This window comes from Lagopus leucura, unplaced genomic scaffold, assembly GCF_019238085.1.
Source record: "Lagopus leucura isolate 7727_CA_CO unplaced genomic scaffold, USGS_WTPT01 Super-Scaffold_100018, whole genome shotgun sequence".
NCBI lineage: Eukaryota > Metazoa > Chordata > Aves > Galliformes > Phasianidae > Lagopus > Lagopus leucura.
In genome coordinates, this window is record NW_024962272.1 from 6863257 (window position 1) to 6886721 (window position 23465).

General features: G+C 40.5%; 1 protein-coding gene across 2 annotated transcripts in view; it reads left to right on the plus strand.

The window, feature by feature from the left end:
• The first annotated feature begins 608 nt into the window (after positions 1 to 608).
• Positions 609 to 23465, plus strand: part of PIP5K1B (phosphatidylinositol-4-phosphate 5-kinase type 1 beta) — a 99641-nt gene continuing 76784 nt past the window's right edge. Inside the window, exon 1 of one of the 2 annotated variants that reach the window (XM_042877477.1) lies at positions 609 to 676. The gene's annotated coding sequence lies outside the window, so the exon portion shown is untranslated. Of the gene's footprint in view, positions 677 to 736; positions 805 to 23465 lie in introns of those variants that run through there. The other variant, XM_042877478.1, reaches the window with a different exon arrangement.

Genomic DNA, 23465 nt, shown 5'->3' on the forward strand with positions numbered 1-23465 from the left:
CCAGTTAGAGGTGCTTCTCGGAAGGCAGCAGTGCCAGGATGTGGTCTTCCCAGCCCTGCTGCCTGCATGTTTGTTCTCCCAGCTTCCTTCTCGCATTCTTTACTCAGCACTGATTTATAGCCCAACTGGCCATCATCATGTATTCCTCCTGAGACCTGTGGAACATCAGCACTACAAGTACTCGGTGATGTGGGATTAGCACCCTGACGTTTGGCGCTCCACGGGGGGTTCTGCCTTGAGTTTTCCTGCGTGGTCCCTCTCAGGGCAAACACATGAACCTGCCCAAAAGCAGCATTGCCTGCAAAGCACAATTCAGAACGTGGATACGGTCAGAGAAGGAACGAACACGCGCAGCCCTGCCGAACCGCCGACACGACAGCCAGCACAAGCAGGCCCGCGGCGCTTTCGCCAGCCTCTCACACCAAGGCAGCACGTAGCCCCACCAAACCCGCAACTCCCCCAAGCCGCTCCCGCAAACGCAGCCCAGAGGGGCGGGACGGGACGGGGCGGAGCAAAGTGGGGCGGGGAGGAGACACCGCCCGCCCCCGCCGCGCACCGGGCGGCCCACGCCGCCGCGGCCCGGCGGCGAGCGGGCGGGAAAAGCCGGCCCGCGGGCGGGGCCTGGGCCTCGTCCCGCCGTGCCGCCCCGCGCTGCCGCTACATACCGGAGCTGGAGGTGAGGGGACCGAGCGGCTAGGGGCTGCCGCGGCGGCAGTAGCAGCAGCAGCGGCGCGGGGCCCAGCGGCGGCCCCGAGGGGCTGTGCTAGCGCAGCGGGGGTAGCCGGTGGGTGAGGCCCGGCCGGGGTATGTGCGAGCGCGGGGCGGCAGCGGGCTGTTTCCTAATCCTTTGGGGAGCTGGAGGGGGTGTTGTCGCGGGGAATGAGGTGCTGCTACCTTGGTTGGTGGTTTTTTGTTTGTTTGTTCTCTTTTTTTTTTTTTTTTTTTTTTAAATTTTTGGGGTTTTTTTTTTTTTTTTTTTTTTTTTTTGCTCATTTTGTTCCGCGGCGGGGAGAGCAGCCCCGAGCGGCGCGGGGTGGGGGCTGCGGGCTGCGGGCTGCGGGCTGGGGCGGCCCCGGCGGGCGACCGCGCTGCTCCGCTCCGGCTCTTGGAGCTGAATTCACCTGTCCGCCTGTTTGTATGTTGGTTTCTGTCCGCGGAGGCGGCAGGTTAGCTGACACGAACTCTCAAGTTTCATAATTGGGGGATTGTAGCTTTTATATAAAACAAACAAAAAAAGAAAAAAAAAAAAAAAAAAGCAAAAAAAACCCACCAAAAGCAAAAACGGGGCGTAAGAGAGCGCGATGGGTTGATCGGTGCACGCCTCAGGCTCTGTATTTTCCCGGATTAAACTCTGCGCTGCGGCTCAATGAGATTATTCACGTGCTGTAAGTTAAGCCTCAGGGAAGCCTCGCTGGAAGCCGCCGAGCGGTTCTGCGTTGTGTTGGTGTGGACTGAGACACTTCTGTTCAAGATGCCCGTTTTTCTGAATCGTAGCCAGCAGCAGAAAGCTCAGTGGATGGTCAGCTCACCTTTTAGTACCATAAGGTGGCTCTCCTAAAATGGCAGTGTTTCCAGTGCCCTGCTTAGATGGTGGGGGCTTTTTTTCCCTCCTTTTTAGTGCTACTTCTTTAAAACTGAGCTTGTGGGTAGCGTTGTGCTGTAGGAGAACTCTGCAGGTGTTGTGTTAGCTCTCCCAAAGGAAATGTAGATAGACTTGTTTTGTGTTGCTTGTGAAAGGGTATTGCTTCAGGTGAAGAAACAGTTCTTCTGGTTTGATAGAGAATTATGTATTTATGTAAATGTTTTGAGCTGTCATTTGAATAATATCAGGTGGAGGAGGGCTCAGATCAAAAGGAAAAACACAAACTCTGCTTAAAGTGAACCTTCTATAAGAAGCGCTGGCAGTCAGGAGTTAGTGAATGTTTACAGTAGCACCCATTTTTAATTTTTTTTTAAGTCTCTATGTAAATTCATAGGATGTTTATCCCATGGCTTATTATGACTGAAATGCTTTTTAATAAACTTATTTAAATGGTCTCCTACATTTTTTTTTTAATCTTAGAAGCAGAGAGTACTTAGTCCTGTGAATGCCTGTTACAGTTGCTATTCTGACTCTCCCTGCTCTTAGAAAAGGAAAAATATTTTTTTGATTTGTAACATCACTTTTTTTCCACTTGGTTTCCCCCATCCTTAATGTATTTTTTTGCCTCTTGGCTATCTCAAAATTGATTCACAAGAGAATTGAACATGCATACTCAAATCTATTTCATTTTTAAAGGTCAGTTTCTAATAATTAGTATATCTAAGAAAAAGTAAAGCCCACATGTATAAATGTTTTCTCTGCTCTTCTTGTTTAACACATTTAATCTCTCTTTCCTGGATTCTTCCCTTCCTCCACTTAGATAAAGCTTGGAGTGGAAAATTTGTTCTAAGTTTAGGAATTGATCCTGGAACCATTAAAATTGGGGGGATTTCTTTCCTTGGATTCAGCTGCTAGTGCAGGGCTGTGTGTAATCCTCAGTCACACATTCAGGTCTTCCTGCTATCTGAGAACTGAACCACAGTGCTTGAAAATAAGCATGTGTTCACCTTGTTTGCTGTAACAGTGTTTGTGTGCTTTTGGAGTGGTCTTGATTGTTTTTTCTTTCTGTTTATTATTGAGTCTCTAGGCAGCAGAGGAATTTTTTGTACTTCTGGCATCAGCAGAATAGGCTACAAACTATAAAAAAGCTTTCTTTGCAGCTTGCATAATGTAGTCCAGGTAGTGCTAGAAATGTCCTCATTGATTCTTGTAGCTTTATGTGTGCAGCGTCTGTTCTGTACGTTTATCGTCTGTGTAACCAAGGCATGACAAGTGTTTTGGCATTCTCCGCTGCTACAGGTCAGAAGCTGGCAACAGCCTTTCCTTAGAGCCCAGACCAGTTGCTTGTATGGCGCTGCCTCCTCTTCATCCCCATTTTGTGTTGGATTTTGAGGGGAGCTACAAGCAGTACAGTGTCTGCGCAGGTTTCAGCAGCCTGCAGGACATGGTAGCGTGCTGCTACTGAGAGCATTAGTCTTATACAACGGTTGCAACTGGTTGTCATTCCAAAGTGAGCCTCTGATTATTGCTGGTGGTTATGTGGTGCTATAGTTGAAATTTATAGATGGCAAAAGCCAAAAAGCAAACTTCTCTAATTGGTAAATAAAATGTGTAGAAGCATATACGCGAGTGTTTCAATATGTGTAGTAATGTTCAAAACCCCACGCTGGTCTGAACAAAGTAGCAGAATTAGAGCAAGTGCAATGAAAGGCTTTCTGAAGGCTTACTGACAATGCAAAGCAGCAGTTGGGAAGAGGTTGCTCAAACCTTCCCTGCCATCTGGCATTAGGTTCAACTCAGCTGCTCATCATCACTCTGTAGGTGTAACTTGTGTTTGAGTCCCTCTTGTACTATACTTGCTTACTGTGGGCCCGCACCACTGATACTGTGAATTTTATTTTCCCTAAATAGATCAAGTGTCTGATTTGTTATAGCAGATTCCCACTTTGGTTATGAGGTCATGTATCTTGTCTTACTCTTCATGTTTGTACAGTCCTCTGGAGCTTTTACTCCTTCTTTGGGACAAGAAACTTCAAGTCCTCCTTCCAAGAGCTGAAAATCCCCTCTTTTACCTTCCCTCTTCACTCTCCAGTTGTGAACTAAAAAACATATGATCATGTTGAGAGGTACAACATCTACCATTTTACTGCTCTCTCTTCTTTGCTGCAAAGCTGTTTTATTTCTGATTGGCAAAGTAGGGGGAATCTGAAGATGTTGCACATGTGTTGTATATTTTCACCATTGTCCAGCTGTACAATTTTTTTGTACTTTAGATATTAGGTTTTTTACAGTTAAGGTAATGGTAAGCTATTGCTAATTTCTCCAGTGCGACACAGCTATGATTTCTTCCATAGACAAGAAGGAAGTTACTTGTAAGGCTGCCTGTGTGATGTTGTGTACGTGCACAGATGTAGGGCAGTGTTATCAAGTAATGCGTGTGGTGGATAGTGGTCCTTTTATTAACTGCTCATTTTGATTGTTAGCTCTGTCTTTGAGACCCATCCCTTGTGTGACTGTGTACCACTCTGCCAGCTCCCTGTGTCTGTCATCCTTTGATCAGATTTGTTGTCATCTGTGTAACTGTGGTATTTGACTGGGACTTGCTGTGGTCAGCAATACACCATTGAAAATATCTCTTCACTAAGCTGAGGAATATCTGCATTACAAGCATGAGTATCAGGGATCCAGCATTGGGTTCCACTTAACTCCTTTTGTCTCTGCACAAATATACTGTTTTGCAGTTTTCTGACAAACGAAAATTTAAAGGTCTAGCTTAGTGTCTTTTGTATGGAGTTGCTAGTTTATGATCAGAATTATATTAAGTATAATGAGCACAAATATTTGATTTTGTGAATAGTTTAAAAATTGAATACCATTTAGCTTTAGAAATATTGCTGTAATTTACAAATGCAATTATTGAATCTTGTTTACAACTCCAGAAACATGGCCTCATTCTTTGAACTGGAGAATAATACTAGTATTGAAGTTTGAAGCTTGATGTGCAATAATGGGATGTTGCCTTCAGCACTAGGGTTGACAAAAAATACTGCAACTGTTGTGCACTTTTTTGGCTGTGGTTGCAAAATGGTTGGTGAGGCTTAGGGGAAATATGTGGTTGCTGAACTGATCTGGATTAATTAAAAGATACTGGTGTAGAGGGAAGCTGTTTTTCAGCTAACTCTTGAGCAGGTGATGTGCTGGTACAGCCATTTGCAGGGCTGTACTCTGGCACCAAGGAGCTCCGCAAGTAGTGATGGGGAAGTGGCTGAGAAGTGCTGTTAGATGGTAGAGACTTGTTTGCTTCTTTCCATCTTTAGAGAACCATATTTAAGATTGCTGTCAGCGTTCCTACTCAAGGGGCGGAAATATGCTTGGTTGCAACAGCTGCTGCACACACCATGTCTCCAGCCTGCATTGGTCTGGATATTACTTTGTGGCCAGAAGCCATAGGTAATGAAATCCCAGGACTGGTCCGTGTCTGCAGAGTGTAAATGGGACAAATTCTCCTTGGACTGTTTTCTACTCAGAACTTTCTGTCACGTTCTATCTGGGAAAGTCATTTGTTTTATTCTCCTGCTGAGTTTGTTTTCATGAGATGTTCTTGGACTGAGTACCCGTGCAAGTCAGCTAGATGCCAATGAAGTGAGAACTTAATTGCAGCAGGGATGTGTCTATCAGTCTTCTGGTCACAGCACAGCTAATCCCAGCTGTGGTGGGAGCTCCTGCTCAGTGCTGGGGCTATGCTCTGTGCTGCTGCTGACTGGGTCTCAGCTCTGTAATGCTGCTTCTGCTAGGATGTGTCAACTCTTGAGAATTTCCTTGCTATTAGCCACAACCATGAAAGCCAGTGAGAGAGTTCTTGGTGTCTCTACAGACTGCTCTTTTTTCCCGCTAATCTAAAGATGTGGGTGTGTGTTTGTTTGCAGATAATAAGGATTAACTGCGTGAGATACAATGTCTCAAACTGTGGTTTGATAATTAGAATCGTAAGTAGAACCCTTAGAGTTGGAAGGGACCCTTAAAGGCCATCTAGTCCCTCTCTCCTGCAGCGAACAGGGATACCTACAGCTAGATCAGGTTGCCCAGCACCTTATCCCGCCTGGCCTTGAAGGTCTCTAGAGATGGGGCATTAACCACATCTCTAGGCAAGCTGTTTCAGTTTCTTGCTTCCCTCATTGTAGAAGACTTTTTCCTTATATCCAACCTGAATCTCTACCCTCTTTAAACTTGAAGCCATTTCCCCTTGTTCTGTCACCACTGACCCTGCTAAAGAGTCTGTCCCCTTCTTTCCTGTAGCTCTCCTTGAGGTATTGAAAGGTCACAATTACTGATGAGTTTTAGGGCAACAACAGAGCTGCAAGTTGCATGTCAAATTGTGTAAAAATAGTTGTTTTAAAATTTTGGCGTACTAAAGATTTCTGCTGATTTGTTGAGAGACTGGAAGAACTCTTTGCAATCAGTTGGTTGACAAGATTTGGGAAATGGGTTTCTGTTGTCCATTTCCATTTTCTCAGCAAACTCATTTATTGGTAAACCACTGTAAGCATTCAAGACACAGAGAAGTGAGTAGCAGCCAAGTTTTAGTTTGGGTAATTAAAAAGCCCGTTGCAGCCACTGCTGCTGCCAGCCTTTAATAAGAAGATTAATGAAAATAATTATTTGGGCTCAATATGAGAGTTTTTGTTTATATTTGTTTCCTAATCCAAACTGTAAAGGTGCAGGGTTTGTTAAACATAATTTAGAATTTCATGTGCTTTCCGGTATGACTTTTTGCAGAAATCTTCAGTGGATGATTGAGTTAAATGTAAGGATTCTGGGATTCTGTGAATTTCTGTATTGAAAGGTTCTGCAGATACTCTTTGCCTTTGTACCTAATTAGAGGCTTGATTTTAGTGTGTCATGCATCAGGTGTTTTTGCCTGAGAGCAATGCAGTCTTTGTATGAGGCCATGCCCAGATTTACTGTGTGTCAGTTTGCACTGGCTTAGCTTGTTGATGCTTCCTCCTCAGTAGGACGGTGTGTGGTCAGTGGAACGTGGTTTGTCTGATAAAGAAAGATGTTTTTTAAGCGCTGTAAAAGAACCCAGACAATCTCAGGTAAGAGCACTGAACTTTATCATAATCAGTCATCTAAGCTGGGTTGTTTTTTTTTTTTTAAATTGTTTTCATTATTTAAAGTTATTTCAGTTTCAGTTCAGCATTCAGAATTCTAGTAAGAGATGCTGTGAGGTGTGTCTTGGACTTCAGGTTTCAGTGTGACTTCAGTCATTCTAGTCTTGCATGTTTGAGAGGACTTGGTCTGGCTATATGGTTTGTCTGAATATTTTTGTCTGCATGATTCTAAAAATCATTGGTAAGGCAGTAAATACTCCAGTGGCACACCAGGGAAGCTTTTTTTCCCAACATGTCCACTGACCATATTAGAAGAAGTTTATCTGAGGATGGAGGGCTGAGAATTTCTTTGCTGATGGAGAGGTAGTAATGCGATACAGTCCCTCAGCTGATGGTTTTTGGCTCTTGTTGAAGATGGTTACACCTTTAACCTCTTCATAGTGCAAAGCATAATCAGCAGATCCACAGGTTCTCTTTTGGACCTTCTTTGCTTTCCTTTGTGGTATATTTTATGCAAGCCTGTTCAAAGAGTAGAGGGTGTGATTCTGATCTGTGTGGTCTCCTACCACACACATTTTGGTTGTGGAGGTCTTCTACCCAGTCCACCGAGCTCCTAATCTGAGAAGAGGTAAGGTGGTACTTCTGTGTCTTTGAAGGCATTGTTCATGCTCTGGGTGAGAGGTCTGGAAAGAAGGTGTGCGTGACTTAACTTAAATGGAGGATCATGCCTTAGGCCAGACTTGGCAACTAGGTTCTGCTGAGGCTAGTGACTCTCCTTGAGTTTAGCTGGTGGAAGTTAGTGTGGATGGTTGCGTAAGATATAGTTCAGTGAATGAAGACATAGAAGCCTTTGAGAGACTGGTGCTTTAGTCCTTTACTTACTACTTAACTTCACACACGCTTTGTGGAAAAAAGAGAAAATATTTACGTTCAGAGTGGTAGTGGGAGAATCCTGGGGGAGAAGAGAGACATCCCACGAAGTTCAGTCACTTTGTTCAATAGAGAAACAAGGGGAGTATTATAAGCAAGTTTTTGGCTAGGAAACAGAAAACCTTTTCATAGGAGTCCCCAGCTTCTGCTTTGGTTTTTAATACAAATGTGATGATGTAACAAGCATCTTATTAAATAATGATACTTGCTCATTTTGTTATTGAGTTTTGTTTACACTGTAAACCTTTTGCCTGCATTTGTAGATCAATACGGTAGGACAGTGAGGAATTAGCAAATAATATCACTACATAATTAAGAGCAGCAGAAATAAAAGTAGAAACCCAAACTGAAATCCTGCTTTGCTTCAGGGCTTTGCTTTTCCTTATATGCAGAATAGTTTGAAGCTGCTGGGACTGTGGATGACAAAGGATCATTCTCTTTCATGATCACTTTTTCTTGACTGAAACTTGTTCTACTTGCGCTGACTTTGCAGTGGTGCACTCTTACAGAAGCATGCCACTGGGACTACTTCAATCTTCAGTCATGTCAGTTTGGTAGTTCACATGCAGAAAGCAGAGATAATGTTGAAGAGGTGGTTTGAAGTTCAGTTTCAAGGTAGAACACATATCATACAGTGTTAAGCTGGGTGAGGAAATACGGAATTCAAGTATGAGATTTAAAGGAAAAAAAAAAAAAACCACAAACTTTGAATGAAAGCACAAATGCCTGTGTAAGTTTAAGGTATCTTTTTGAATTCTGTTGTAATTAGATGAAACAGTAATTTTTAGCAGAAGTTTTTCAATACTGAAACTGAGAAGGAATTTTAAAAAGCATCAGATCTTTTCAATAAAAAAAATTATAGTCACTCATGAAGACCTCATAAATAGCAATGCAAACGGTAAATTGCTTCACTTATGTGGGATACCTGCTAAAATATTCATTGTTAAATTCACTTTTTTTTCTTTCCCCAAACAAATGTAGATTTTCAAAGCTGGGATTAAAAGTAGTAGTATTTCATAACTATAAATATTTAGGTTAAGATGGTGCATGTGTGATTTCAGGTCTGAAATGTACTCTTAAGGATGTTTTGTTGAAAATCCTATGCTTTCGTGTTTGTAAGAAGAAATTTCAATAGTCACAGGTGTATCTGAGGTGCTAGCTCAAAACCTTAACTAAACCTTGAGGTGCTGTAAGGTGTTGTCTTTGCTGAGTCCCAAGCATTCTGCCTGGAATTATGTGTAATGCAGGCAACTGATTCTGAGCTGTGGAGAAAATCTTTAATCAATTGTGTATGTTAAATAGCAGATTTAGTGCACTCATGCCAAAAAGCCAAGGAATGTACCAGTGCCTAGCTAAACTGGATATTTTGGAAGGCTGTCCCATGTCTTCACTTCAGGGCTAGCAAGATTGCTTCTCTTCCTTTTATTTCTGGTGGTATTAGAGAGCATTAGTCTTGTTGCATATTGGTGTATACCTAAATACAACTTTTGTTATGTACTTTGTGTATGCTTACAGTGGAGTTTGAAATGTTACTGCAGACTAATGGATCCCACCTAGCATTGTCTGCTTTATTTGACTGCTTGTAGCAGACCAGCAAAGCTGAGGTTTTGGGCAGCAAAGGAATGCTTCGAGTCACATGCAGCCTATATAGCCTGCAGTGAAGTCAGTGTTTTCCTCATTTATGATTTCTTAACCCAACTAACTACGTTACTGAGTGAGCACAAGCCTTCCTGCTGTGCTGTGATTAGTTAACAGCTAGCATGCAAAGTTTTAGGATAAAGCAAACACATTTCAAACCATGTTTCTAAGCTACTGGCTTTTGATACTAGTTCCTGGAGAGCTAGCAGAGAAAGCATCAGTAAGGAGAAGGATTTCAAATCACTCTTTAAGATTACTAGTTCTTACTAGTGTGGCTCAAGTTGAGATTAATGTTGTCTGTTAGCTGAAATAGTCAATTACCAGATAGTTAATGGAAAGGCAAAGGTAAGTCATTAGACTAATTGCTGCTAATTAATACAGTAGCTTTTTTGCTTTCTTCTGTAACCTTAGTTGTAAAGAGGTAAGGGGTGATTGTTGATATTTGTCTCGCTTTTAGAAGTCACTGCAGTTGCCTTAGAAATATCATTTGTACAGCCAGATAACTTTAGCTTAATACAAAACGTTATCTCTAAATTTTTGTAATGGATGTTATCTGTATTTTCTTACCATTTGAACCAAGAGAAATCTTGTTTAGAGAGGAAAGTGAGTTGTGGTCTGCTATGCGTCTGGATATTGCAGTTCATAGAATTAGCTGCATTTCTCTGGTGTCTGAAATCTGCTGTAGTGAAGCTCAGATACAGCATGCCTTGTGTGTTACTGACCTCAGGGTTTGACAGATCTTCTCAGTGTTTGAACCTACCTACAGGAACTCTGTGGTGTGGAAAACAGATCTGAAGATTGATATGCCGGGCTCGTTTGAGAGACTGGTACTCTGCTTACTCTCTTAGTCTTACTCTGCTGAACTTAGTTTCCCAAGAAGAAAAGTGGTGTAAAGATCCCGACAGTGTTGGGTAACAAAGGCTTCGTCTTTGAATGTGCTCAAAGAAAGATGACTGGAATTAAGTGCATTTAAGATCAGACTGTGAATTCAGTGCAGCCTTGAAGCAATTGTGCCCTATCTTATATTTTTGTTGCCTGAGTTTATTTACATGATTTAAAAAAAGAAAAAGGATTTGTTAACAGCTGCTTGACTTTACGTGGAAGTCAATCATTAACTAGTAAGCAGGCATGAACATCTGTACAATTAAGTGCAGTCAACGCTAGCACTCTCCTTGGCTCCTCCCAGCATGGTGTACATGTATTATGGGCTGTGTCCTTCTCAGAACTGCTCTTTACGTCTTAACACTTTAATCATAGCTCCAAATTGGTATGAGGTGACAATCTGTGAGCACAGGATGTTGAAAGCTAATCAAGAGCCTTTAGTACCATTCCTGTTCACGTTCCCTGTGTTAGTTAGCTGCACAGCCTGCTCTCCAGCAGTTGCCTCAGTGAGGTGGGCAGGTGCTGAGATGCTGGGACGTGAGTCTGCAAGTTTGATCTCATGAGACAAGGCCATGCTGGAGAGAGGTCTGAGAAGAGATTGAAGCAGGTTTCCTGCCCAGCCTGAGCTTCTTCATGTGTACCTGCATTTCTTTTGAGTGCAAGAACTGTTCACGCTTTGCAGCGGTCTGGGCTGTGGTCTCTGTCAGAATTGTGGCATAGCACCACAGGTGATTGTGCCCAGAGCTGCTGACAGACATCAGCCCTGTGCTGGTGCAAATGGAGAACTGCAGAGGGATGTGCCTCTAGGATATGTGCCACATACTACCATCAAGATCTGCTGCATGTACATCACGTCCAGCTGACCTGTTTGGGGGACCGTCCTGTCTCCTTGGTTGCAGTATGGTTTTACCCAGTAAAGTGTTTTTCGTTCTTCTCACAACAGGCTTGTGTTTCAGTAATTAAAAGTTCAGTTTGAAAAAAATGGCTAATGAACAGGCATTTATCAAATTAAGGCACTTACTGAGAACTGTAGTAGTAAAGCATACTTCAGAACATGCTACATACTGGAAGCTAAGTTGCTTAACTTCTCTATTTGGGGGTGAAAAAGAACCACGTATATTGCCATGTCATATTCCAGCCTTGGTTATATAATTGTCTTTCCAAGGAGTGATGATGCAGACTGATCTATTTTTATTCTTTATGTACCCTGAGGCACGCTCCCTAGAGCAAATCACCACAGTGGTTTATTTCAGAATCTCAAACCACAGTAATTATGATAAAATCTCTTTAAAACTGTTTTGTTTTGTTTCATGCATGACGTGACACTTGCTTGAGTTGATTCTGACAATAACATTAAGCAACTCATTGGCCTCTGCAAAACTCAGGAGAGTTTTCCCTTGGCTACGTAGGGCTCCAGAAAGTGCTTCAATTTAATATCAGAGTGTTTAGTTAAATATTATCTGTTCTATTCATATGTTATACATACAGATATTACAGCACTATGGTTTAAGATTACTTTATGTAACTGATTCACTACCTGAAATTCCTTGGGTGTTCTCTATTTTTGTCGTGGAAGCTTGATTGCTTTTATGTCCAGTCTTTAATCTATCATTTTTATTTCAAGTAAATGCCCTATTTAATGTAGAATATCATGATAGCATCACTAGGTACAGCAAATGTGAACATTCACATGCACATTGTTCAGAATATTTAAACGGGAGCTGAAGATACCAGTAGCAGTTACATCTGCCTTCAGCTGAAACTAGATGCATAAGAACAGACTATGGTGGGAAGTTGTTTGTAAGTCTTTTTCTCTCTCTTTCTTTTTTTTTTTTTTTGGTCACAAGATGATGTTAGTAGAAGAAATTTAGCCCTTGTTTGGAATATCTGCAGAGGATGATAAAGTGCATGTGAGGGATACAGTTTTCTTGAGTTGGAGGAGTGTATATCAAAAGTAGAGTTGAAACGAAAGACAACAGGATATTTTTGTTGTTCCTCAGCAATGTCTTGATTTTTACACAGACTTTAATACTAGACCTCGAACTTGACATTGTGGAGCCAATGATAGGGACAGTGGTTTTTCTCAGGATTTTAACTTGTTTATTGAAATAGAAATGTTTTTCTAAGTGTTGGCGACGTTGCAGTACAGTGACAAAGCATCACTACTAGAGACAGAAATGTTTTAAAGATATCTTTTGAGAGACAGTAAGTACATAGGCATAGTGAAAAATGAGACAATTCTTTGATTTGCAGTGGTCTTTAGGTGAATGTAATGATGTGTATCTACAAAGTGAGAATGGTAATATGATGCTAATGTGGCAGTGGAAGCTATCATCTTAGGATGATAGCTACTGTCTATGTGACCTGTCCTATTGAGCTTGTCACTGTAGTGCAGGAGAGCAACCAAGGTGCTCAGTGTTGCCTGAGTGTGCACAGTAAGAAAATGCCAGCTGCACACCTGCTTCTGCTATGGATTCTCTAGTGAACTCCACCGTAGTTAAATTTGTTGTTGTAAAGCATCTGTACTTATTAATGGATCCAGACAATGTATTTCATGCCATGTATTCACTTAAGTGACTTCTTGTCATTATAAAATATAGAAATATAATATGTTTTACTGTATCCGTTTTGTTGACCCATAGGTCTGAGAATCAGACTTGGCAATGGCTGAATAATTAGCTGCACCAGCAGTGGTGCTGGAAAGTTTTAGGGTCATTTTTGGTTCCTCCATCTGTTCATTTACATGATGTTCAAGAGTACTGAGCTCTCTGCAGCATTGCAGATACTGCGGTGAATTGAACCCTCAGAGAGAGCTGTCTTTTCAGAAGTCTGCAATGGTTACTAAGGGTAGGGGGACAAAAGTAATGCCATTTGTTGCAGTTTAAACTTTGCTGTGCTATTGAGATATCAAATAATGAGATGACAAGAGTAGCAGGAGCAAACTTGGAAGGAGTGTTACTCCAGCTTGACTGGAAATGGCATACCTGAGACTAGTGCATCTCTGCTCTGCTGAGTTCTGCTGAATTAGTGCAAAGTATGATTAATAAGGTCGTCTTTATAAATCTGTGTACAGAGGCAAACTATCCTCAGATACCTAGGTTTCAGTGGGAAAAATTCCTGTTGCTGCTCACCCAGAGTAGGATTGGTTTTAAACACGGTCTGTTAATGTGTTTGGCACTGCAGCTCCTGTGCCTATTATTGATAACATCCTAGTTTTCTAGTATGAAGGATCCCTCTCTAGGGAAAGAGAATCTTTTACCTGGTCAAAGGAGGCAGGATTATTTGCTTATAAAAAGATTCTCCATATTTGTTCGAAAGTAAACCAGATTTTTTTTTCTTTTTTTGCAGCAGTATAGCTTAAGAATGCCAAAAATAGCAAGTTCGAACAAGGGGTTGTGCAAATACTGCACAGAATCATTTGTCTGTTTGCTATGGTAAAAATAGGGAAATAAAAGCCATGGATCGCTGAGTAATAATACTGTCTTGCAATGCCACACAATAAAATTTAGATTTTAAATACTATGTAAAACTGATATTAATTTCTTTTGTATGGGAAGCCATAATGTCTGTTAGGGTTTTGGAAAAAGGACCTGTTATTCACTAATTTGTGATTTAGGTTATTCATATGATGTTTTTAAAAATACAGTGAAGTATTTTCTTTGATAGTTTTTGTATTTCATATATTAGAACATATATGAACAGATGTTCATATATTTGTTATATAATAGGTATATTTTTTACTGACAAATCATTATCTTAGTATGAAAGTTAGATGTGAATAAATTACTTCTGTTTCTCCATTCAGATGTTCTGTTTTATAAAGGATATTGTGCAGTTTGTCACTGCCTATTAGTGACAAAATAAATGTACAGCACACATTTGTATAACGTCTTTATGGTAAAACATAGGATTATAAAGAATGAAATATATAATGAAGGCAGAATACATGATATGTGTATTTAATATAGGTTTTTATATATGTAAAACAATGCATACATAGGTGAAAATGTTCTTCACCTTACTTCTGAAGGTTCTTTCTGGAGTCAGGTGGGATTTATGCTTTGTGTATTTCCTTTCAGCCTAATATGCCTGTATATGGTTTAAATAAATGCTTTTGCAGGGATGAAAGGAATATATCGTATAGTAAGGCATTTTGAGACACGTTTTCTTCCAAAATGTAAGAATTTTTAAGCAGGCTTTTTTTCCCCAAATCCTTACTGTGACACTACAAGAATTTGAACACATCTTGCATGATTTAAGTTTTGACTGTAGAAACTTAATTGGTTACTTAGTCTGTCATCCATTGGGGCAACTCTTTCTTGCTGCTTATCCTACTGCTAGAAGAAAATCTAGAGGATGTTTTTTAAAGTGTGTAAGACCTCCTTGATGTTGTAACTTGAGAGCTTGCAAGTTGGAAGCTGGGTGTATTTCTTGTTCAACTGAGACTGGCATTGAAAAATACTCTTTCAGATCATCTTCTTGAAGCATCTGTGTAGAGCTTTGCTGTGCTGTCATGAAAGCAATAAGCATCCCCTTTTGAGGTGTTCATAGCTATCATCAAAGTGGGCAAAACTATATCCTAGGTGTTTGCCAAAATTACTGCTTGAGCCTTGAGTTGCACGTCCAACGGAGTTCATCTTGGGGAAAGGAGAATTAAGAAGGAAAGTTTTTCCCTGATAGCCTGCTGTCTGGGTGTAAACTATAGAGAAAGAATAGCGTATGCCATTACAACATTTGCAAATATGCATAATTATGTCTCTTGCTGCCCTTAGTGTCCAGTGGAACTGCTAGAAGCCAAAACTAATAACAACTTGTTTCCTGCTCACGTTTGATGAAAATTTGTTTTGCACAATGGAAGGGGAGAGGTTAAAGCCTGTAAGGGAGTTCAGTCTCTTGTCGCTTTTCTGGGTGTAGAAAGGGTACAAGGCATTTAACATCCTGAATCAGGTGTGATGCTTTACAATCCACAACTTTTCTGAAGCAATTCATGAATTGAATCGTGGTTACTTGGTGGGCAAGTGGCATTGCTTGCAAAGTCTTTTTGCCCTTCTTTCTTCTATCAGGAATGGAGTCTCCTACCAGATCTCTCTGAGAGTAACGCCTTCTATGTAATGCTAAAGAACGTAATAACTCTCTGATAGAGCAAATTCTCAGCTATAAAACATTATTTTTTAGGGTTTTTTGCCAGTAATGAAAAAGAGCCCTCCCCAACAGAGGTGACCCACTGTCATCACTGCTGAAACATACCACCCACTGTCTCACTGTGCTCACATCCACTGTTTGGTCTCCATAAACATTCAGAAAGCATCAGTGAATGTCATTGGGTGTCACTGTTTTCCACACAGAGGAATCCAGTGCCACACCTTTGCTCCATAGATACTCCATGTCCAATGCCATTGTGTCAGAGTGCCCCTCTGCTGCCATCTGTCACAGCAATGCAATGTAGTGGAATATTGGTGGGAAGGTTCAGCCTCTGCTGCCATACCACTAGCATCCATCTCTGACATTGCAGGCCACCATCTTAAAATAGGAGACATTTATGGAGCAGCCCTCGCACATAGGCAAATTGTATTGTATTTGATCTGTGAATGCAGAGTTGGAGAAGTCCAGTAGTTTATTTTTGCTGTCTACTGTCCAAGTTGGACTGTGTCGTAGTTTGATGAAAAAGTGAAGCAGATTGCAAGTCTGAACAGTCACCTAGAATAACAAGCTAGTTTATTTTCAGTAGAGCCTGCTTTCATCTCGCTTACCTAAAAGTGAGCCTTCCCCTGGCTTTTCCAACCTCTGGTGCAGACAGGCTGCAAACAAAATTTGGAAAAAAAGATTCTTGTGCCTTTAGTATTCGAGGAAGCATGTGAAACTCCTGAAGTCATTGGAATAAGTCCTCATTAACTGTCCAAATACACTGTTTTCATGCAGTACTGTAATAAACTGAGCTGCTTTTGTCATTTTCAGTATGCTTTCTGCATGCTTATTGGTGGCCTGTCTTGAGTAGGGGTGGGAGGACGGGAAGTAGCATAGGTTAGTCTTGTCTGGACCCATGGTGTATTGCAGGAGTAATGTAAGGGCCGCTGTATAGTCTTAACATAAAAATGCCATTTAAAGCAATGTTCCTTAACAATAGGACTTTGCTTCTGGGTATGTGCTACAAGCAACTTCAAATAATACTTGTGGAACTAGCAATTATTTTAAAAATGTTTTCATATTGAGGTAGCTCCGGATTTCCTTCTTATAGTGTTTTCTTAAATATTATCTCCTGTTACCCTGTGTGGTTTTACTTGTTGCAGCTGATTCTTAGGAAATGAACTGACTGTGGTATGATGTGCACTACTGGTAACTCATGCAGATCATGTCACGTTGAAGGGTTTTGGCACTGGGATATTGCAGAGCAGGGAGAGTATGAGCTTGAGGGTGGGTGAATGAGGAGAGCTTCCATTTTCCAGTCTGTTGCAGGACCACACATGGTTTCTCTGGCTCCACCAAAGTCACCTGCCTGCTCTTTACCCACCGAGGTGATCTTCTCTATTCAAGAACCTTCTTTTCTCATTTCCTGTTTTCCTTCACATTTTCCTGTCTCCTGAGATCAGTGTAGTATATTAGCTGGGGTGAAATTTACAGAAGTCTCCTGGCTCCTGTAATAGATGTGAAGTGTGTTGGACTTTCACCTCCTGAGTCACGGTGAGAAGGGTGCTGTATATATGAAAATAAATACTAGTGTTACTTACATATACATATATGTATGGTAAAAGTAACGTTTACAAACCATAGAGGTCCAAATTTTGTTAGACTAGGAAACAGTGAAGTTATTCTTATTATGTTCATAATGACTAATGAAATTGAGGTATATGCATTTATCAGCAAAGCAGTAAATTAAGAAGAAGAGAAAAGGAAGGCAGTGGAAGAAAATTCACAACTTCAGACTCAACATATTTCATTTCATTAATGGGAATCCAGATAAAATGTAAATACTTCTGTTCCAGGGAGTCTGTAACTAGCTACCACACGGTATTTTGAAAGTGCTTTTTGTTGTGTAGAAAAATCAGGAACTACTTTTTTTTCCTGTGTGTTTCTGATTTAGGCCTGCTTCTCATAGCATACTTCTAATGCTCTTACTGCTTTTCTCCTCCTACCTTTTTTGTGAATGTAATCATTTTTTTTGTGCTGTAAAATTGCTGGAACTATAACTTCTTCCTGTCTGGAATGAAATTTTCAGGTGAGTATTTTGTTACAGCTCATTCTGCGTTCTAAATTAATCTTCAGATCATGCTTCTGTCTAACAAGTAGTTAAAGACCTGTTCCAAATGACATGTAGTTTCTTTGACGTCGCTGTTTAAATAAAATCAAATTTTATTTTAGCTAAGCATGTACTGAACATATAGAACATAAAATAGATGTCAGAAACAAGAGTGTCATTTAAGCAGCATAGGATTCTTAAGGACCTGCCTCACTGTATTGGGTTCATTTTAAGTTCTTGACTGTTACAGAATTCTTTAAAAAGGGAAATTAAATACATTGTTCCCTACATATATTGCATGATTTTTTCCTCCAAAAAAAAAGGTAACACTTTAATGTGCATTAGAGCTTCAATGGACCATTAGCATTTAGTATAAAGAAACAAATAAAACCTGTCTGCAATCTTCCCCTCACAAACTCCGTAATGTGAAAGCTGTGCTTCTCTCTGCATTGCTGCTCTCATCTGCTGCATAATAAGTAGCAGCCCAGCTGAAACTTATGTCCTAAGAACTGATGAGACAAATGAATATCTGAAATGAGAATAGGAGGGGGAAAAAAGCTGATTAAGCGCATGCTTCTTAGATTACTGTCGGAGTTAACAAATGCATGCATAGTAGGGAGAAAATAAGATTTTCTGAATGAAAGTAAAATAATAATTTTTGGAGTCATATGTTATTACATAAGTGTTTACAGGAGTCTGAGGGAATGAAAAAGCAATTCTGCTAAGTCCCAGTACAGACTTGGCAGGAGGTTATGACAGTTGCCATCATGGAATTCTGTGATCCTGCATAGTTTAGACTTTACAGTAACTTAGACACTCCAGTTTCTTCCAGAGCAAAGTCAGAACAGGCAATAGCAACAGTCATGGTGCTTTTAAATCTTTAAAATTACAGCTGATCCTTGCAGCATTGTGGCTAATATGTAGTTTCGTTTTTGGAATGAGGAATAAGGAAAGTGCCAGGAGTGTTATGACACATTTCTGTAAAGTAAGCAGGTGTTGGGGAATCTGCACTTCCATGATCAGATGGCTCTTGGCTGTCTGACTGAAATACAGAATCTCTTCCCATAGGAGGTGGATGTGTTTCTGAGCTGAAGATATGAGTGCTGATGACCCAGTGCAATGAGAATGTATTGCTAAAGGGAAATTTCACATGCAAGGCTGTCTTTATGCACACCACTTAAAGCATTCCAGTAGTTTTATGTTAGACAGTTCAGAACTGTGGACTTTAAGGAGAGTGGAGGTTTCCTCTTAGTGCCTTAGGACTGATCTTTCTGTTCCTCTTCTGCGTGGATACTTCTGCAGCTACTGCAGTAAAGCTGGCATCTTTGTTCAGTCCGTGGCATAGATACCACCTCCTACTTTTTTAAGACATGGCCTACATATGCAAGCAGTCAGACATATAAATAATTTCATTTTCCTAGTGTTGAAAATCAAACGTGAGTAAAATGTCTGCAATTTGACTGTCTCTTTCACTCCTGCTTATCTTGCCTTGTGATTTCTCATGGGCAAGCACTGTGTGCTGGTGAAAGTAATCCAAACAAAAGCTATAGCAGTGTGGAAGGCTGGGAGGAGAGATTTCTTCAGAAACAACATGCAAAGTTTCTCTTCTCGCTTTTGTGCCTCTCCTGTGATACTTAACCTTGGTACTAATTGTTTTATGAAGGTTCTCCAGAAAAACACCTCAAAGGAGTGAGTGTGGACAGCTCATCATTCACGTAGTCAGTTTTGGCATTATCATTGCACCTTTACAAATACTACAGGCCTATGGAAATAACACTGAATGGTGCCAAGTGATAGGGGGGAGCTATATTGGGACAGTGTGCAGTGACAAAGTGGAGTGTGGGAATGTAGCAGTGAAGCTTGCTGATACTGCAGTGTCCAGTCAGAATCATTTCACGAGCTGCAAAGGCAATTCTTGGACCCCTATCTCAAACAGGACAATGATGAAATGATGCATTCCTCAAAAAGCGTGTTCAGAATGTATTTATGGACTATCTTCAAAAAGCTAATGAATTTCATTTGACACATAGTGTTGGGGCTGCAAAGAGAATTGTGTATTTGATAATAAGGGAAAAACCTAGCACATTTCCCTGATAATAATTGTCAGAACTAGCTGCAAAATTAGGAAAAAGGAATGTATTTCAGGTTATTGTTAATACTGTTTAGTGATGGAATTTGAAGACTGTTGTTCTGAGAGTGGATAGTCAATACCATTCAGAACATTAATTATCTAGTAAGTGTGGCTGAGTTGGAAAGACAAGATGGTACAGGTTTTGAATAGGAAACATCGTTCTGAAAAAATGCCTTTTAAAATTTCAGTTATAGAAGTAATAATAAGTCTGATGTAGCTAGAAATTATGTCGTGATATCCTCGATGAAACACCATGAGAAAGACTCGGGCTTCTAGGTGATTTGTTCTTGTCTGAGACGCACTCATGCACTGAATGTTCAATGCAATGCTTTCTCTGTGGCCCTTCAAAAGAACAGTGTAACTGCAGTCTGCACCAAAATAGGTAAGCTCCTTCTGCACTTAGAAACCACAGAATTGTAGGTGTTGGAAGGGATTCTGGAGATCATCCACCCTCCTCTAAAACTGCTTCCCTCCAGAAGATTGCACTGGAAAGTGTCCAGGTGGGTTTTGAGTATTTTCAGAAAAGGAGGTTTCAGAGCATCTCTGGACAACTTGTTTCAGTGTTCTTTCACCCTCAGTTTTCTTATTTATATGAACTTCTTGTGAAACCAGTGGAAAAGTATCCATGTAGAAAGACTATGTGTTGGGAAAGGAAAGGAAAATGTGACTGTGAGATGCAAATGCAGGTAGATCACAATGGTGATATCCTGTATTTTTTTTCTCAGTGCCTATAGTTAAATGTGGACGTGACTTATAAGAAGGAAAATACTTTGCATACACACTTTCCATTTTCTGTTCTCTTTAATTGGTGATCTATTTTGCAAAATATAATGACAAAGAAAAGAAAGGGCACGTAAGGTCTAAACATCCATGATGAAAGCTCTCTTATTTGAAAAAAAACAGATGAACATTTTGCAGAAGTAATTTCAGTCATTTAAGTCTTTTCTGGTTAATTGTCATTGTACATCACCTCCCTCCACAGCTACCTTTGGTCTCTTTGGTGTGAGACAGGAAAAGAGCTGAAGCATGTATGTTCAATTTGCAACTACAGTAACAGAAATTTTGCAAAATAATTGTTCAAGCACATCAGGTTCACATCTTTCTCCTTTGGCTGCTTCCTTTAGCTCAAAGGTTCCTTTTTTAACCATTGAATTATCCTTCACAGAAAATATGGAAGCAAAAAATTCTCTCTGCATGTAGATGTTGCTTTATGCTATAGCACATTCTGCACCTTGATTTCCAGTTCCGTGTGTTTTGCGTAGTAAAACACCATTTGGAAGGCCATCACAAGTATGGACAGATGTTTTAAAATGTGCTTCACCAGCATCTTCTAGTAGATGGATATGTGAAATAACTGCAGGAAGATGTTTCCTTGTATTAACAGCATGTACTGTATATAAAAAAAAAAGTAGCAGTATTCTATATCTTGCTGAATTCTTGCTTACATTTCTTTCTTTTTAGAAATGTTACATCTGATTATTAACTGAGAATTTTCTCTTATTTTCTCTGATTGCCTGGTGCTAGAATGCTTTGTTGTAATTGCTTTTGTCATAACCAAAATTGTACGTGTAAAATACATTGGTAACTGTTTAGTTTGATCTATCTGCTTTGCAATTATTTCTCACTGAGATGCTTGAAACTTTGGCTCACATAGGTATGTATAAAAGTATTACTGTTAATACTGTTAATAAAAAAAAAAAACGGCAGCACAGAAGGGTAAGTGGCTGTCTTCAAGGCAGTAGTGCTTAGGTGCTTACTGTAAGAAGATGAGGAGGCTTGATAACTGGAAGAGGTGAAAAGCGTCAATAAAGACTTCTGACTTTTCAAGAGAAGTATGTAGAACTCTTATTTTCTCTAATATCGCTGTTTGAAATTACAGGCACAAAAAAAACCACAACAAAATTGGGAAAAAAAAAAAAAGGAAACAAACAAATAAACAAACAAAAAAAAAAAAAAAAAAACAAGAAAAGAAAACACCAACAGTAAAAACAACAGAAAACATGAACTGTGCCTATCATGAGTTGTAATGAAAAATTCTGCCCAAAAGTTTGGGAGCATGATCTCATGCACTCATGTGCATTGTTGAGGGTCCCTACACAACATATCTGACACAGGTGTGCCAGCTGCATGTTGGAACTAGTAGAATGTTTGTGTGTGTGTGTGTGTGTGATCTGTTTTGCTAGATGTGAAGGCTGATACTCTCTCTGTATTACAGAATCGCAGAATGGCCCAGTTGGTAGGGACCTAAAGGATCATCAAGCTCCAACCTTCCCACCTCAGGCAGGGTCATCAACCTCCATATTTAATACTAGACCAGGTTGCCCCCATCCAACCTGTCCTTGAACACCTCCAGGGACGGGGAAGCTTGTGGTCCACCTGATAATGGTTGTAAATGTGTGAATGAGATAAAGCTAAGAGGGGGCAGTCTTCAGAATAGCTTGACATAAGTAGAAGTTTGCCTGCTGCTGAGGTCATCTGAGCAGCAAGGGGCTTCTGCATTGCAGATGCCAGTGTGCTTGCACAGGCCCCCTCACTGATGCTTTGTAGATACACTTCTCCAAGCTTTTTTTCAGCTCAAAGTAACTTGTCTCTGCAACTGAGCTTGTTTGTGTTATGTTAATTCTGACTGTGTGTGTCACTGCCATTTTGTATAGGCAGTAACTACCTGATGGTAGGCAAATGGGGCCAGACTTGAATATCTTAGGTCCGTTTTCTGAGTTAAATGTATATACCTGTGTTGCACAATGAACTGACCTTTCTGCTTGTTGGGACAAAAATACCTGTATTGTCATGGGGATAAAATAATTTTTGTCTTTGTTGGCTTCCTTATGCCGTAACTCTACACTGTCAGATATAGATTTTCTATTTTTTCATCCCCTGAGTATCCTTTCTGACTATCCAAAGATAATGGCATTGCCTGTCTGTTTTTAACAGATGAAAGCTGACAGCCTTTCCTATCTGTGGATAGGATATACATGAGTATTTCCATTCTAATTTGGATCCTGTGCTCTTCGTGTGTCTTTCTTCCTCATTCTTCTCCTCCCAGTTCAGCAATGCAGAATCTCTTACTGAGTCTCTCTCTGCCCTTTTCACCTGTTTTTCTCCTTTTTTTCTTTTTTGTTTCCCATCTCGTTTTGCTCTCTCTTTTCAATTGTACCCTTTCCTTCTTTGAAGTGAAAAATGTGTTCTTCAGCAGGTTTTAGTTTTCTTCCTGTGAAGATATAAGCACAACTCAGTAAATGAGTAAGGTGTAGGCGAGCACAGACCAGCAGAGTTTCCATGGCTTTGGCATCATTCTGAGCAGATGAGGGGCTTCCTCACTTATATGTGACATGCGGGTATGAAATGCCCCATAGATTCTTCTTCCATCTGGGCATGTGTCAGCTCTTTGTGTCTGTTTTTATGAAGTGGAGTGTCTGTGTTTCCCAAAGCTTAGTGGTGTGGAAGTAGCTCCAGAACTGTGCAGGGAGCTGCCTGCTTAGTGCTGTGAGGGGTTGTCCAGAGGCAGCTGTCCCAAAAGAGGCAGATTGCTTAGTAGAGCAAGTAATCAGAGATTAACTAGACAAATTCATTACATCCATGATACAGGTAAATTCCCAAATGTAGAGTCAACCAAAAAGCACGCAGATCTTCTGTCACTGATGATTTACCACTCTGAAGGGATCGTGGTTTGCCAGCTGCCACCAGATTTATGCTGTGTCTTTGTTCTTCATAGCCTCACTTGGCATCCATCACTCTACAAGCTTCTTCATCCTCTTGAGCCAAAATGCTAGCTTAGTCCTATATATAAGGCTGTCTTATCTCTCTGAAACAGGGCTTTCAGCTGAAAGCCATTTTCTTTGTAGGGAGATACGTATAATGTCAAGTTTTTCAGGTGCCTATGCTAGACTAGTGTTAGACACTGCTTGTTAACAGCAGCTGTTGTTGTCGTTTGTTTTGTTTTTAGACTTCTTGGTG